Raw genomic sequence first — 14,439 nt, 5'->3', positions numbered from 1 at the left:
TGAAAAGAATGGGCATTTTTATTAATTAATTGTAATTCCCATAGACAATTTCCAACCATTGAGTGGCGTTACACATTTAAGCTTGCATCTGACTTGTCAAATTCAAATAAAATCATAAAGCTCAATAAGGAAATCATTGCATGTCTGCGATATGCGTACATATAAACCTTTAACACAATACACCTGAACCTCGACTGGATGACAAGGCTTCTCACCTTATCTCGCTAAGGGAGATCCGCCTTTCCATCTCCCACGATACATGACTTTCGCCATTTTGGGTTGAAACTGTTCCTAGCAACTCAAAAGGATAAAGAATTCCAGACATTTATAGTCTATTTCTTGCCCATTGGGAAGTCATTATGGTGAAGTCATCATAAAAAAAACTGGACATATGTTCATGACAATGACAAATAGCACAAGATTTAAGGCATTTCAGTCAGTCATGGCATGTAGCAGAATCATCCATTAAGTTAATGATATTAACTGCAGCATTATGCTGAATACAAAGGTCACCTTCTGAGCAAGCAGACCTGTTCCAAGTGTAATCAGTAACTCGTGTAAATATCTACCGGGTACAAGTCAGTTCAGCACTTAAGGCAGTTAATAAGTTTCTAAGTATCCTTTTGTATTTTACATGGCGCATACGTCCAGTGTGAGCGTGTTTATAGTGTGATTTTGATGTGGACCATTAAATTTTCTACTGTAAACTCATTCTTATCTGTGGTATGAGCCAAGAGACTCTGCACTGTCAATAGAGGCATAAACATAATGTGTGTGGTGAGCTTTTTTTTTTTTTTTTTTTTTTTTTTTTTTTATGTAGGCGCACATTTTAAAAATTAATCGAGGCCTTAAAATTCTAAATGTGTATAACAGGTGGAAGATGTGCTCTTTGCTCTTCTGACAGTCGGATAGATCATTTCTAGTATGCATGTATCAGAGATAAAAGGGATATCTTGTAAATTATTAATGTACTCCAAGCAAGTCCTGTAAAGAGAAAGAGTTCACTTGGGGTAACTATGCGTCTGGAATGATGTTTAACTTGGTCATTTGCCATAATTATAAAAATAAATGTGAAAAAAACCATTCCGTATTTTTCTTTAACTAGTTTTTTGGGGAAAAGGATGTTATGGATAATGTGAACTTGATTTTACAATTAATTAACCTTTTAAAATAATTTTCAACTCAAGAATATGTATTACAAGGCGGGATGGTTAGAACGTCCGCCTCACAGTGCAGAGGTTGCGCATTCGATTCCGGCTCCCGCCTTTCTGTGTGAAGTTTTGTTGACTGCATGGGTTTCCTCCAGGTACACTGGTTTTTCCAACATTCCAAAAACATGCATGCATGACTCACCACTCCAAATTGCCTGTAGTAGTGTAAGTGTGAATGGTTGTTCGTCCATGTGTGCCCTGCGATTGGGCAGCAACCAGTTCAGGGTGTCCCCTGCCTACTGCCCAAAATCGGCTGGGATAGACTCCACTGTCAACCCTTGTGAGGGAAACGGTTTGGAAAATGGATGAACGAAATATGTATTACACTGATACTGCACCCTGTCCTCAATGCTCATCCTGGAGATAGATGTCAGAATTGGTTGTTCTGCAGAGAGAAAAACAAGAGTAAATCAATACAAACAAGCCACTCACTATAAAAATGACTGCACCAAGCAACAGGGAAATGCACAACTTGTTTGTTTGTTTGTTTGTTTGTTTGTTTGTTTGTTTGTTTGTTTGTTTGTTTGTTTGTTTGTTTGTCATTATTGACTTATCTTATTGACTTCCCCTCTGTCATTCATCTAATACTTAAAAGTCTATGGGAAGAAAGAAAGAAAAATACAGCTATACTATGACGCTCATGTATACTGTGTTGATTATTTGTTCATGTTCTTAAATTTACTTGACCTGAAAATAGCATGAGGTTTGAATGAAAATGGGCAGTTAACTTCCCCCACTGCCAATGGCAATTCTGTTTGCCATCCTTTCGCCAGTATCTGCCGCACAAGGAGCCTCGCCTGACTGTCGAACTTCAACTGCGTCTTCTATCATGCTGTTGTTTGCAATCAAGCCTGCTCGCTATCTGCTTCTAACTCAGTAGGGAGGTAGTTGCCTATGGTGCCTCTACCATGCTCAATATTTTAATAATTGCCATGAGTTATTGTTAAGCGTGCTTGGGTCCCTTGAAAGGAGCTACTTTATAATTCTAAGCCAGTGATTCTCAACCTTATTTTTCAAATGATCTCTCACCATAGCCATAAAGCCTCTCTCTATATAGATTTTAAGTCATCTCCAAATAGAAAAACTGTATTTTCTGTTTAAATGTGGCAAAACGTTGTGCATGTGCAGGCGCAAACAATCAATCCAACCTTCTGGCTGCGATATTAAATCATGCTCAAGCAGCCCCCCAATTTTAAGATGATATGTGTGTGTGTGTGTTGGGGGGAAATCAAGATGAAATATGAAATGTTTTCAGCAGCAGCGGCGGCAGAAAAATCTGCTCCTCACAGGCTCACAAATTTACTTTTTTCTCATTCCATATTTCAGCAAATATTGGTGTGGTTACAGCATTTACTCCTCTGCAGATGTGAGGAGGCATGGACTGTTTTTCAAGCAAAACTGGAGTTTGAAGCAAAATATGAAAGACGTATGGCAAAACAGCAAGAACTGAAACTGAATGGGCCGAACCTAAACTTGAACGCATACCAGATTGCATAATGATTACACGTCAGGAGTCTAATACTAATCAATACTTAACCACCACATCGTACAAGATCATCTTGAGTACTGCACAAAGAAATTGTTTAGAACAGGCAGTAAGACTCCACATTACCATCTTTCTGGATGTGCTCCTGTTTTGGTTAGGAAAATATTTCAAATGACTTCATCAGCAGTTAATGTCCGAGAGGCAGCTATAAACTGGAATCTACAGATTTTCATTTATTTTAAGTGGATAACGGCAATGGCACTCACTGCTGTTGTTAAAATTGTGGTTGGTGAACTCCTGTAAAAAAGAATATTTCAAAATGATGGTGATAGAATTTTTCATGATCCTGCAACAATCTAGTGACAGAATACACACTACTTTTGATGTACTTCGGCATGTGGTCTAACAGATGAGCAGGAGTGTCTGGCATTGCTCTCAGTCAACAGCATGTTCAACAAATTACTGCCCAGGTTACTCCACCTGCAAACTGGCCCCCCAGGGTGTCTTGATCCGGTTGAGCAGCCGGGCACTCGGCTGCTGGACATCTGGCAAGGAATTAAATGGAGGAGGGAGAATATGAGAGTTTGTCAACACCTTTAACAGGATTCAATGTCGTAATTGGAACTCTGCCACCACTCTGACAACACTATGTCCACTTCCTAACTCTTCAAAGCAGAAATTCTGTGGAGGTACAAATGTTTTGTAGTCATGAGACATTGCTGATGTCTTCATTCAATGGAGGCAGCCGCTGAAGATTCTGTCACATCATTTTAGCATGTCACAAATGCACCGTCTGCATGTCAAAATTATTACTTTCACCAGAGGTGTTCACTTCATGCTTTATATTTGAAGTAGGATTAAGTTAAAGTCCAACGTCAACATTGTTATGCTTCACAACTTTGCAGATGTGCTGGCGCTCGTATTACCTGTGATTTGTTGCCATGACAACGGAAATATTTTACGCTATTATTTCAAGTATGTGTATTTATTTGCATTTTATGGTTATGGTTTTCTGTTCAAGTTTGCCCAAATTATTTTTTTCAAGACTATTTTGTAAACAATTGCTTCTGGTTTGGGTCACGTACACTGAGAACTATTTGGTAAACAATTGCTTCTGGTTAGGGTCGCATACACTGAAAAATACAGTGTTGAATTGTATTTCATTTAGTGGTTGCATAGAATAACATAATCTGGATCGACATAATTCTTTTAAAGTATTTGTATCGTCTACCTAAAAAGTTTATCTTAATTCAGATAATTCTATCCCGTGCAACCACTTGTCTAAATAAAATTGAGGTGAATTCAACAACTTTTTTTTTTCAGTGCATGCCGGATGGTACCTTTGTAAGAAAGATCTCTGGAGAGAGAGAGGCAAGAGCATAATGTTGTGTGATGTACTTTAATTATCTTAAATTTAGTATGTACGTGTATACTACTGGTTTACAAGGTCTTCACGGTATGTTATATTTTGTTTGTTTGTTTATTGAATGCTTGAGTCAAAGAGATATAACTATTGATTGTAAATATTTTTAAATACGCCAATTGGCTGTCGCCAAAGTGACACCGCAGTAGAAGAAGAAGGAGAAGCTTTGACGGTCCTAAAATTGTCCTGTCAAATTGCGATTTAATAACAGACTAAGTTTAAGTCACGATGACTGAGTGACAGAATTTCAAGTTTCATTCAAGTCAAGTCAAATTTATTTATATATAGTCCTTAATAACAGAATGGTCTCACAGGGCTGTTACCGGAGCTGTTTTTAAATTTAAAACTGAAGGATAATTCAATTAAAGTGGAGTGAATATGTACATATCAATGTTTTTCATGATTAATGTTTGTCATAATCATATAAATATTAATAGTAGTGCAAATGGCCACGCAAGTGAATTGAGCAACATTGTTAAAGTTTAATTTCAACACATCTCTCTTTGCTGTTTGGTGCCATTGGAAAAAATACAGAGTAGACCATCAAAAAGATTATTGTAGTTTTCCTGGTCTACAGTCTTGGTATAAAAGCTCCACTGCTGTGAAGTTTATGAGCGATTACGTGCCAAGTGCATAAACAGACAAATTCTTCCATTGTCAATGTACAGCTGCTACTTTCTCCAAATAACGACTTTCAATTCAAGGTGAAAAGCACACTGAAACTCTTTCCAAGACATGACATCTGGAATTACTTTGTTAGGTGGTTCTGGACAGCAATTTGCCCATGTTGTGAGGAATTCAGCAAGATTAGGGGTGATATTGGGTTTCTATTTTTAGACGTTCAAACGAAGCGACTCCACCTCTGCCGTTGAGCGCCTGAAGAAACAGCAGGTTGTGGCTTTGTGCCCAGAGAGGAAGAGGGCAGCTTCAGGACAGGAAGCACGAGAGGATTCTTTTCCCAGTGGGAAGCCCTAATAGGTCTACCTTGGATTTACAGAGGACAAACACAATGGATAATGCCATCGCAAATTTTAACTACAGGCTTGAGGGACCCTGTTGACAGAGAAATCTTTTTCATGTTTAACTTTTCCAAAATAAAATAGAAACTATAAAAAAAACAAAATTTTCTAAACTAGAATTTTCTGTAATAATTTTCTTTTGATGTATGATACTTTTTATAACATGCAGCATCAAATTTTATGCACCCCCAAAAGGCATGAGGCTTCAATGATCATTCAATTATTACTTTTCTTAAATATGCAGATTGAAACATCAGTTTATAATGTATTTTTTAACTGAGTATGAGATTTGATAACAATGCTGCTTAAAGACTTGTATATGTGGAGCACGATTAGCATGAACATCTGAAAATAAGGCACAGGATTACAAAAGGGGGCCATGAAGTGGAGTGTCGGGAGAAGAACGTTTGTGTTACTGTCAATACAATGCAAAGGAAAACATCCTTAAAATGTATAGCCGATTGGTACAAAGGGGGGGAGATTTAAATTCAAATCATGTTGGTAAAGGAAGTATTGGCCATTAGAATCTTTTCTGTGGTTGAAAATGGATAAAGTCCACACAATTCACAATAGACATTACATAGACACCTCCAGAGTCAGGCCTTTGTTTGGCTGCCTGACTTTAATTTCCCTTGTTCTTTTCAGATGATGAGAGTGGAAATGGTTGATCGCACCATGTAAATTTAAGGACAATAACAATCTCACGTTATGCAGCTGACTTTTGGGTATGGAAAGTGGCTAGAGTGCCAAACCTACAAATGATCACAGAGACTGAACCACCATTGTGTCTCCTTCCAATGCTCTTTCATATCAACACTATCAGACCTCTAACCTGATTGGTGGCATTTCCTGTGGGCATACAACCATACAATTCAATGTAAGCTTATCAGCACGGACCAGTAGAACTGCTGCGGGCTACTGTATTTGCTCTTACGATGGAACGGGAACACGGCGGCCAGACAGTGCTGATCTCAGAGGACATGTCAAGCACTGAGAAGAACGACCCCGGTTTTGCTCACCCAGTTCAATCTGACAACGAAAAACGGCCTCGCTTTGAAAAAGCGTGCAATAATCATCCATGAAATCTACAATGTTTTTGTTAATATGCCTGAGGCCATTAAATTAGTCAAGCACTGCTGCAATGTTGTGATCAGTGGGGGCATAAACACGAGTGGTAATAAAAGAGGGTGGCTTCATGAGGCGTGGCGCACCAAATGACAACCATTTACCATCAAATCGCATTGCCCTACAAGGTCAAAAGTTTATACCGCGTCAGGAGAGAGCGCGCATCCAAAATACACACACAATCTGAGCTCATTTAGTATTTGTTATTTGGATATTCTACAGAAATTTCAGCCTAATAAAAACTAAGATAAATACTTCACTGTGAATATGAAAGAAATTAGAGAGAAATTATCTATAGAACCTAGCCAGTGACAGATAAGTTGTTTCACTTTTGCTGTTTGAGTGACAACAGCACCAAAATAACAAAACGTTTCAGTATTGAAAAAAAAAGTGTATGGAGGTCCACTGTAGTCGAGGAAGAATTTCTAAATTCATTTTAATTTTTTCCCCTCCGTGAGTCGTCACCTTATCGTGGTGGAGGGGTTTGCGTGCCCCTATGATCCTAGGAGCCATGTTGTCTGGGGCTTCATGCCCCTGGTAGGGTCACCCATGGCAAACGGGTCCTAGGTGAGGGGCCAGACAAAGCACGGCTCACACAAGCCCCTTATGATGAATAAAACAAATGGATTTCGATTTCCCTCGCCCGGACGTGGGTCACTGGGGTCCCCCTCTGGAGCCAGGCCTGGAGGCGGGGCTCGAAGGCGAGCGTCTGGTGGCCGGGCCTTCGCCCATGGGGCCCAGCCGGGCACAGCCCGAAAAGGAAACGTGGATCCCCCTTCCCATGGGCTCACCACCTGTGGGAGGGGCCAAAGGGGTCGGGTGCAGTGTAAGCTGGGTGGCGGCCAAAGGCAGGGACCTTGGCGGTCTGATCCCCGGCTGCAGAAGCTGGCTCTTGGGTCATGAAATGTCACCTCTCTGGCTGGAAAGGAGCCCGAGCTGGTGTGCGAGGCAGAAAAGATCCGACTAGACATAGTCGGACTCGCCTCCACGCACAGTTTGGGTTCCGGTACAAGCCCTCTCGAGAGGGGCTGGACTCTCTTCCACTCTGGAGTTGCCCACGGTGAGAGGCGTCGAGCAGGTGTGGGTATACTTATTGCCCCCCGGCTGGGCGCCTGCACATTGGGGTTCACCCCGGTGAACGAGAGGGTAGCCTCCCTCCGCCTTCAGGTGGGGGGACGGGTCCTGACTGTTGTTTGTGTCTATGCACCAAACGGCAGCTCAGAGTACCCACCCTTCTTGGAGTCCCTGGAGGAAGTGCTGGAGAGCGCTCCTTCTGGGGACTCCATCGTTCTACCGGGTGACTTCAATGCTCACGTGGGCAATGACAGTTAGACCTGGAAGGGCGTGATTGGGAGGAACGCCCCCCCCCCTCCCTATCTGAACCCGAGCGGTGTTCTATTATTGGACTTCTGTGCTCGATATGGATTTTCTATAATGAACACCATGTTCAAACATAAGGGTGTCCATGTGTGCACTTGGCACTAGGACACCCTAGGCCGCAGTTCGATGATCGACTTTGTAGTCGTGTCATCGGATTTGCGGCCGCATGTTTTGGACACTCGGGCGAAGAGAAGGCGGAGCTGTCAACTGACCACCACTGGTCAGGCTCCTATGGTGGGGGAAGATGCCGGTCCGACCTGGCAGACCCAAATGCTCTGTGAGGGTCTGCTGTGAACGTCTGGCAGAATCCCCTGTCAGGAAGAGCTTCAACTCCCACCTCCGGCAGAGCTTTTCCCACGTCCCAGGGGAGGCGGGGGACATTGAGTCCAAGTGGACCATGTTCCGCGCCTCTATTGTTGAGGCGGCCGACCGGAGCTGTGCCCGTAAGGTCATTGGTGCCTGTCGTGGCGGCAATCCCCGAACCCGCTGGTGGACACCGGCGGTAAGGGATGCCGTCAAGCTGAAGAAGGAGTCCTATCGGGCCGTTTTGGCCTGCGGGACTCCGGAGGCAGCTGACAGGTACTGGATGGCCAAGCGGAACGCGGCTTCGGCGGTTGCTGAGGCAAAAACCCGGGCGTGGGAGGAGTTTGGCCAGGCCATGGAGAATGACTTCCGGACGGCTTCGTGGAAATTCTGTTCCACCATCCGGTGTCTCAGGCGGGGTAAGCAGTGCAACGTCAACACTGTTTACAGTGGGGATGGCGTGCTGCTGACCTTGACTTGGGACGTCGTGAGTCGGTGGGGAGAATACTTCGAAGACCTCCTTAATTCCACCTACACGCCTTCCATTGTGGAAGCAAGGCCTGGCGGACTCTCCAATCTCTGAGGTCGAAGGCACTGAGGTAGTTAAAAAACTCCTCGGTGGCAAGGCCCCGAGGGTGGATGAGATCCGCCCGGAGTTCTTAAGGGCTCTGGATGTTGTAGGGATATCATGGCTGACACGCCTCTACAACATTGCGTGGACATCGGGGACAGTGCCTCTGGATTGGCAGACTGGGGTGGTGGTTCCCCTCTACTAAGAAGGGGGACCGGAGGGTGTGTTCCAATTACAGGGGAATCACACTCCTCAGCCTCCCTGGTAAGGTCTATTCAGGGGTGCTGGAGAGGAGGGTCCGTCGTGGTGAAGAGAGAGCTGAGCCAAAAGGTGAAGCTCTTAATTTACCAGTCGATTTACACTCCTACCCTCACCTATGGTCACGAGCTATGGGTCGAAATGAGTTTTCTCCGCAGGATGTCCGGGCTCTCCCTTAGAGATAGGGTGAGAAGCTCGGTCATCCGGGAGAGACTCGGAGTAGAGTCGCTACTCCTTCACATTGAGAGGAGCCAGATGAGGTGGCTCGGGCATCTCATCAGGATGCCTCCTGGACGCCTCCCGGCATGTCCCACCGGTAAGAGACCCCGGGGACGACCCAGGACGCGCTGGAGAGACTATGTCTCTCAGCTGGCCTGGGAACGCCTTGGGATCCCCCGGGATGAGCTGGATGAAGTGGCTGGGGAGAGGAAAGTCTGGGAGTCCCTCCTGAAGCTGCTGCCCCCACGACCCGACCCCGGATAAGCGGAAGAAGTTGGATGGATGGATGGATGGATGGATTTAAACATTTTTATTAATCGGAGGTCACTCAGTGTGATATTCGACACAATAGCCTTGTTAACTGTGGCTTTGAATGTGTGGCGCTTTAAATAGTGGTTCCTATCTTGTTGATTGACATTGTCAGAGAATGAAAGAGTAACGTTGGCCATGTTGGCTCAGGACAGTGGTGGCCGGCTGTTTTGCATTGTTAACCATCAGCCGGTCTTCATGTTGAGTAAGATATACGTTGCCATAGGCAGCTTGCGAATGGTTATGCTGTGAATATTGCGTGTTTGCATCCATACCATTTGTACAGTAAAGCAATTGAAAGTGCATTACAATTTGTTCTAACCAGCGGTAGTGGTAGGCTATATTAAATTAACTAACAATGTTGATTTTGCCGTAGACGTGCATTGCGTAAGCCAGCACGTTGCATTACATTGTACCGTATAATTATATTGTTTAGTTTGTATTTAAGAAAAAGACATAATGCTTTAATGGAAGAGCAACAGCAGCAACACTTTTTTCTGCATGTCTAAGTGTGCAGTCAGCACCGGCATACTTTTGTGCACATCTTGCACATCCTTGGCTTCTTCCCCATTTTGTCTTGGCACAAAATGCTTTACTGCTGCCATTGTCACTTCTTACCCAGTAGGACGCTTACTGACATTTACTCACACCGCTTTGGGGCACATGGTAGGGGTCCTTGTTGTGAAATGGCTGTGCAATTGCAGCTCTTCTCCTTGACGGTAGTTAACCACACTCCTTTGGCTTTTCTTCATAGCCACTGCAAAGGCATTGAAGGGGAAATGACAATGGTCAGATTTGTCAAGTCAGAACATTAAACCAAGCAAGAAGAAATCGCTTCAACTCTCCAGCCTCCTCAAATCACCACACTGAGGCACCTCAATGCCACCTTGATGAGCACAGAGACAGGCGTCATTTTGGTGGGTGGGTGGGCTGGGATCACAGGAGGGGAGCTCATTGCAGCATCTCCAGTTTCAGCAATGCTGATGTGAAGGAACACATTTCGAGTGGCGAAGCAAAGCTTTCATTAAGGCTTAAACTGAGGGGCATTACCACCATCCCCACATACTTGATTCTGAGAAGGCAATTGGAGAAATAAAAGCATGAGATGGGAGACAACAATAGGGAGACTTTGGACAGCTTATTACACATCTAAAACACCAATGACTTCAGGTAGCCATTGGGGAAAATCTGTTTGTCCAATTTATATGATAAACACATCCGATTGAGATGCATGATGGAGCATTTGAAATGAACTTCAGCTCAAGATGAAACAAGCGTAAAACTTTGCAATAGCAACATCCACAACATCACTAATACTCAGTTATTACAATCAAGTTGTGGCTATATGCAATAATTTGACTTGACTTATTATTACTGTACAATACCAAGAGGCAGGGCTGTAGCTCAAAGTGAAAGACAACTTTATGGCAGAAATAATAAATTTAAATATGGCAGCTTTACAGGCAGAAATAAGGACTTAAAAATAAAACAGCACGCTCGCAAAGAAAACCTGGATGGATGCGTACCATGCACACATGCACCCACGCGCGTGCGCACACACACACACACACACACACACACACACACACACAGCATCACTGACCTGCAATTCCTGCGTTCCAGGGTTTGTATCTCAGATCAGGCTGTCATGTGTTCTCACATATTACTAATAGTCGATTGATTCGTAGCCGTGTCTCTTTTCACATGCACTCCACATTCTTCGACCACTTGGCCAAGGCTTATTAAACCCAGACATCTTCATTTGATAAGGATGCTTATTATGATGTGACATATTTTCATTTGCCTGAAGATGACATGCTAATCACACTGTGATTCTTGCAATTGTCTCAGGAGGAATGTTGGTACATGTACACACTTGAGGAATATAATGCCTTTGAATCCACCTGCCAGTACTTCAGCTAACTCTTGATTATTTCCAGTTTGGCCAACCAAGAGTGAAACACTCTGCATACATAATAATGCAGACGTTAATTCAAAATTTTAATAGAACTCTCTTTCTGCATTTGTCCTTGAAATAGGCCTACGCTCTGTTCACCGCCGACCGTGAGGCAATTTGTGCGCGTTGCGTATTAAAACTTGACTTTTTTCTGCAACTTCTTCTTTTTATGAGTTAGCAGTCAAGGTGCTTAAACTTAATGATGATAGCTTGTCTGGCACAGTTTGAAGGTAACATAATATGCTTACCTGCATCTTCACACCTCACTGATGGATTTAAAAAAAAAGCAAAGAAATCAAGATGTGTCCTTTTCCACTGAGATACTTTTTCTAAAACAAAACAAATTGTGTTTAACAACAATAAAAAAATGCAATTAAATATAATTAATACATTACAAGAGAAAATATGGAGTTGTGATTAGAACAATAATTTCTACAGAATACAATTATGTTATAAAAATATCATCCATCCATCCATTACCTGTTCTGCTTATCCCCACGGGGGTCGCGGGCGTGCTGGAGCCTATCCCAGCCGTCATCGGGCAGTAGGCGAGGGACACCCTGAACTGGTTGCCAGCCAATCGCAGGGCACACAGAGATGGAAAACCATTTGCACTCTCACTCATACCTATATACATGTAAGAAATTCATGCCATCTCTAAAACAGCTGAAATAATTAAAGCTGAAGCCAACCCAAAGGAATTCTTTTTAAGAATACACTTGTCTAATCACCAGTACAAACACGGTATTCTGCTTGACATTACATTTCTGGAATGAGAGTTAAAGATGATTCATCAGTCTCAGGGGGATGAAAAACGGAATGCCCCTGCAGCTGAGGACAGTGCGTCGATTGCAGAATGCGCTTGAAAATCTTCTTGCGACTCGAGATTAAAAATGGCGACTCCCTTAAATGAGGAAATGCCATGTTTTGAACATATTTTTTCTAGAATAATACTTGGTGGACTAAAGTTCAAAAACCACAGTTAAGTAAGGATGGCAATTTTAGATTAAATAGAAAGTCTGGAAATCGGTTGACTTCCACTTTAAGATCAAGCCAGTACATGTTCATTGTTATAGCTTTATGTTTTGAATAAATACACATAAATCAAGTGTCCTTTAAGCATGTTCGATAGAAAATGTTAGACATTTTTTTGTCGAAGATGAAGCTGTTTGTTGGGTCAAGGTTCCTGTAAATTTTGAGAGGTACCAATGCAAGAATATAAGCCTTCTGTTTATTTATTTTTTCAACAATTCTTATCATTTCCTCATCTGTCTGCCACCCAGTGCTTTTACCATTTTGCACCACTAATGGCTGCCGCGGTATCCTTGAATATTCTGGCTGTTACGTGTTGGGCGCCATTAGCGCTTGATCTCAGCGAAGAGGCTATGTTTGTTATTTCTCTCCAAAGTTTGTTTAGTATAAAATTTGCTAAAATTGTGTCAGGCAGGTGCCAAGAAGGACGCCCGATGTTTGGCTTTCAGAATTCTTGCTAAATTAAATATCCTTTCAAAAAGTTTCCTCCTCGTATAACTGGCTGAGCACTAATAGAGTCTCAAAAAATATTACATTCTTCAGTCTGAGTGCAGAATTGAAGGTCAGGCAATAATGGCAGATTATGTTTATTCGTTGTACAGTGTTGCCATCCTGTGGTAAAACTCATCCATGCCTGGTGTTCCATTTGCCTATTACAACTGGAACAAGCTTACAAATAAATATTGTAGATAACGGTTTAAAATTCACCAAAGTATGAAATTGGATTTTTTGTGAAGAAAATTTGAGGTTTTCTTTTCAAGCAATATTGCACATTGCTTTGAAACACAGAAAACGTTTGCCACAAAATTGTCTCTTTAAATGTGCTGTGCTACATTTGTGCTACTGTTACAGAGACTTCCTCCTCCATCACGGCGGTTAAGTTCCAGACTACCTCTGCTATAGATATAGAAATACCCTACTCAAATACACAATAGGAATGGTTATTTTTGGCTAAAGAAACCTAAATTAATTAATACTGATGCCCAATGACATACAATATTAGCCGTCGCTTTTTGTTGGCATAAAAGCAGGACTGATGAGGATTTGACATTCTTTAGTCATCAAAAACTAGGCTGTGCTGAAATACTTCCTGATTTCATTCTTCTTTCAAATTCAGTGTCAAACTAAATAGTGTGTCGCCATCCAGATGTTGACAGTTGACAGTACACCAAAATAAACAGGAGGCCGAACAAAGTAGTTAACAGACCATCTATCCATCCATTTTCCAACCAGCTTTTCCTCACAAAAAAATCTGACAAATACCTCAGTTGTAAATTGAATACTGTATGTATGCCTTTTAACTTTTATTCACAGAGGGTTAATCGAAGGTGTATCATCAAACCTCTCCGCCGTGCACCAAAAAGTCAAATTTTCTACAATTTAGCATCAAATTCGGTAGCAATTGTACAAATTTAGTATGTTCATTTTACAACTTTAAAGGACCAAAATGCACAAGACTTTCTGTGTATTTTATTCCATGACGTTTAAAAACCTTTTTGTATGTCTACTCATGACAAACATACCAACCCAGTTTATCAGTGAAAATTGATTTAGCCGGAATTTTTTTGCAGATTCGTCCTTGACTTAGCAAACACAACACTGGAGTGCTACTCATAGTGCACGTTCACACAAACAATGACACCGGATTAATGAGTCGGAACAAAATCATTAAAATGTAAACAGTGGCAGTTGGTTGGCGGTCATTAGGGAGCCTACCTGTGAGACAAATAGTGTTGATTAACCTCGATAAGTGACCCAGGACCCAATGAAACGCCAATCAACTCCACTGGAGTGGGAGTGCTGCAATCAAAGCGCAGCTAACCTCTCCACTTTTGTGCTCAAAGTAAAGTCACACGTTATAATGAAATAATAAAAAAGTGGCGCTGTGTGGAAAGCACAGTAAAACTTGTTTACGGTTACCTTCCAGACCATCCATGCAGTATATGAAATCTACAATAAATCAATACAGAAATACCCTATCGGCATGTATTTATAGCATTGATTGAACTTGTTTTTTAAGGTTTTTACATACACTCGTAAAAACATACAAATGTTTTTTTTAACTTGACCAAAATACTGTTCAGTGTATCAGCAAACAAATACCTCTGTTTTCTCAGCAAACAATTACAGGTTTTCCAAACTAACA

At 42.2% G+C, this 14,439-nt stretch overlaps 1 long non-coding RNA gene across 1 annotated transcript; it reads right to left on the bottom strand.

Moving 5' to 3' along the window:
• On the bottom strand, positions 1 to 14,216 carry LOC125990243 (uncharacterized). Its single transcript, XR_011087867.1, has 3 exons — positions 14,010 to 14,216; positions 9,953 to 11,826; positions 1 to 3,242 (listed from the first exon to the last, which is right to left on the bottom strand). It is a non-coding gene; the product is annotated as an uncharacterized lncRNA (long non-coding RNA).
• Positions 14,217 to 14,439: the final 223 nt, after the last annotated feature.

Source organism: Syngnathus scovelli, chromosome 1, assembly GCF_024217435.2.
Source record: "Syngnathus scovelli strain Florida chromosome 1, RoL_Ssco_1.2, whole genome shotgun sequence".
Taxonomy (NCBI): Eukaryota; Metazoa; Chordata; class Actinopteri; order Syngnathiformes; family Syngnathidae; genus Syngnathus; species Syngnathus scovelli.
Note: the sequence above shows the minus strand (reverse complement) of the source record. Positions and strands in the feature narration are given on the sequence as shown.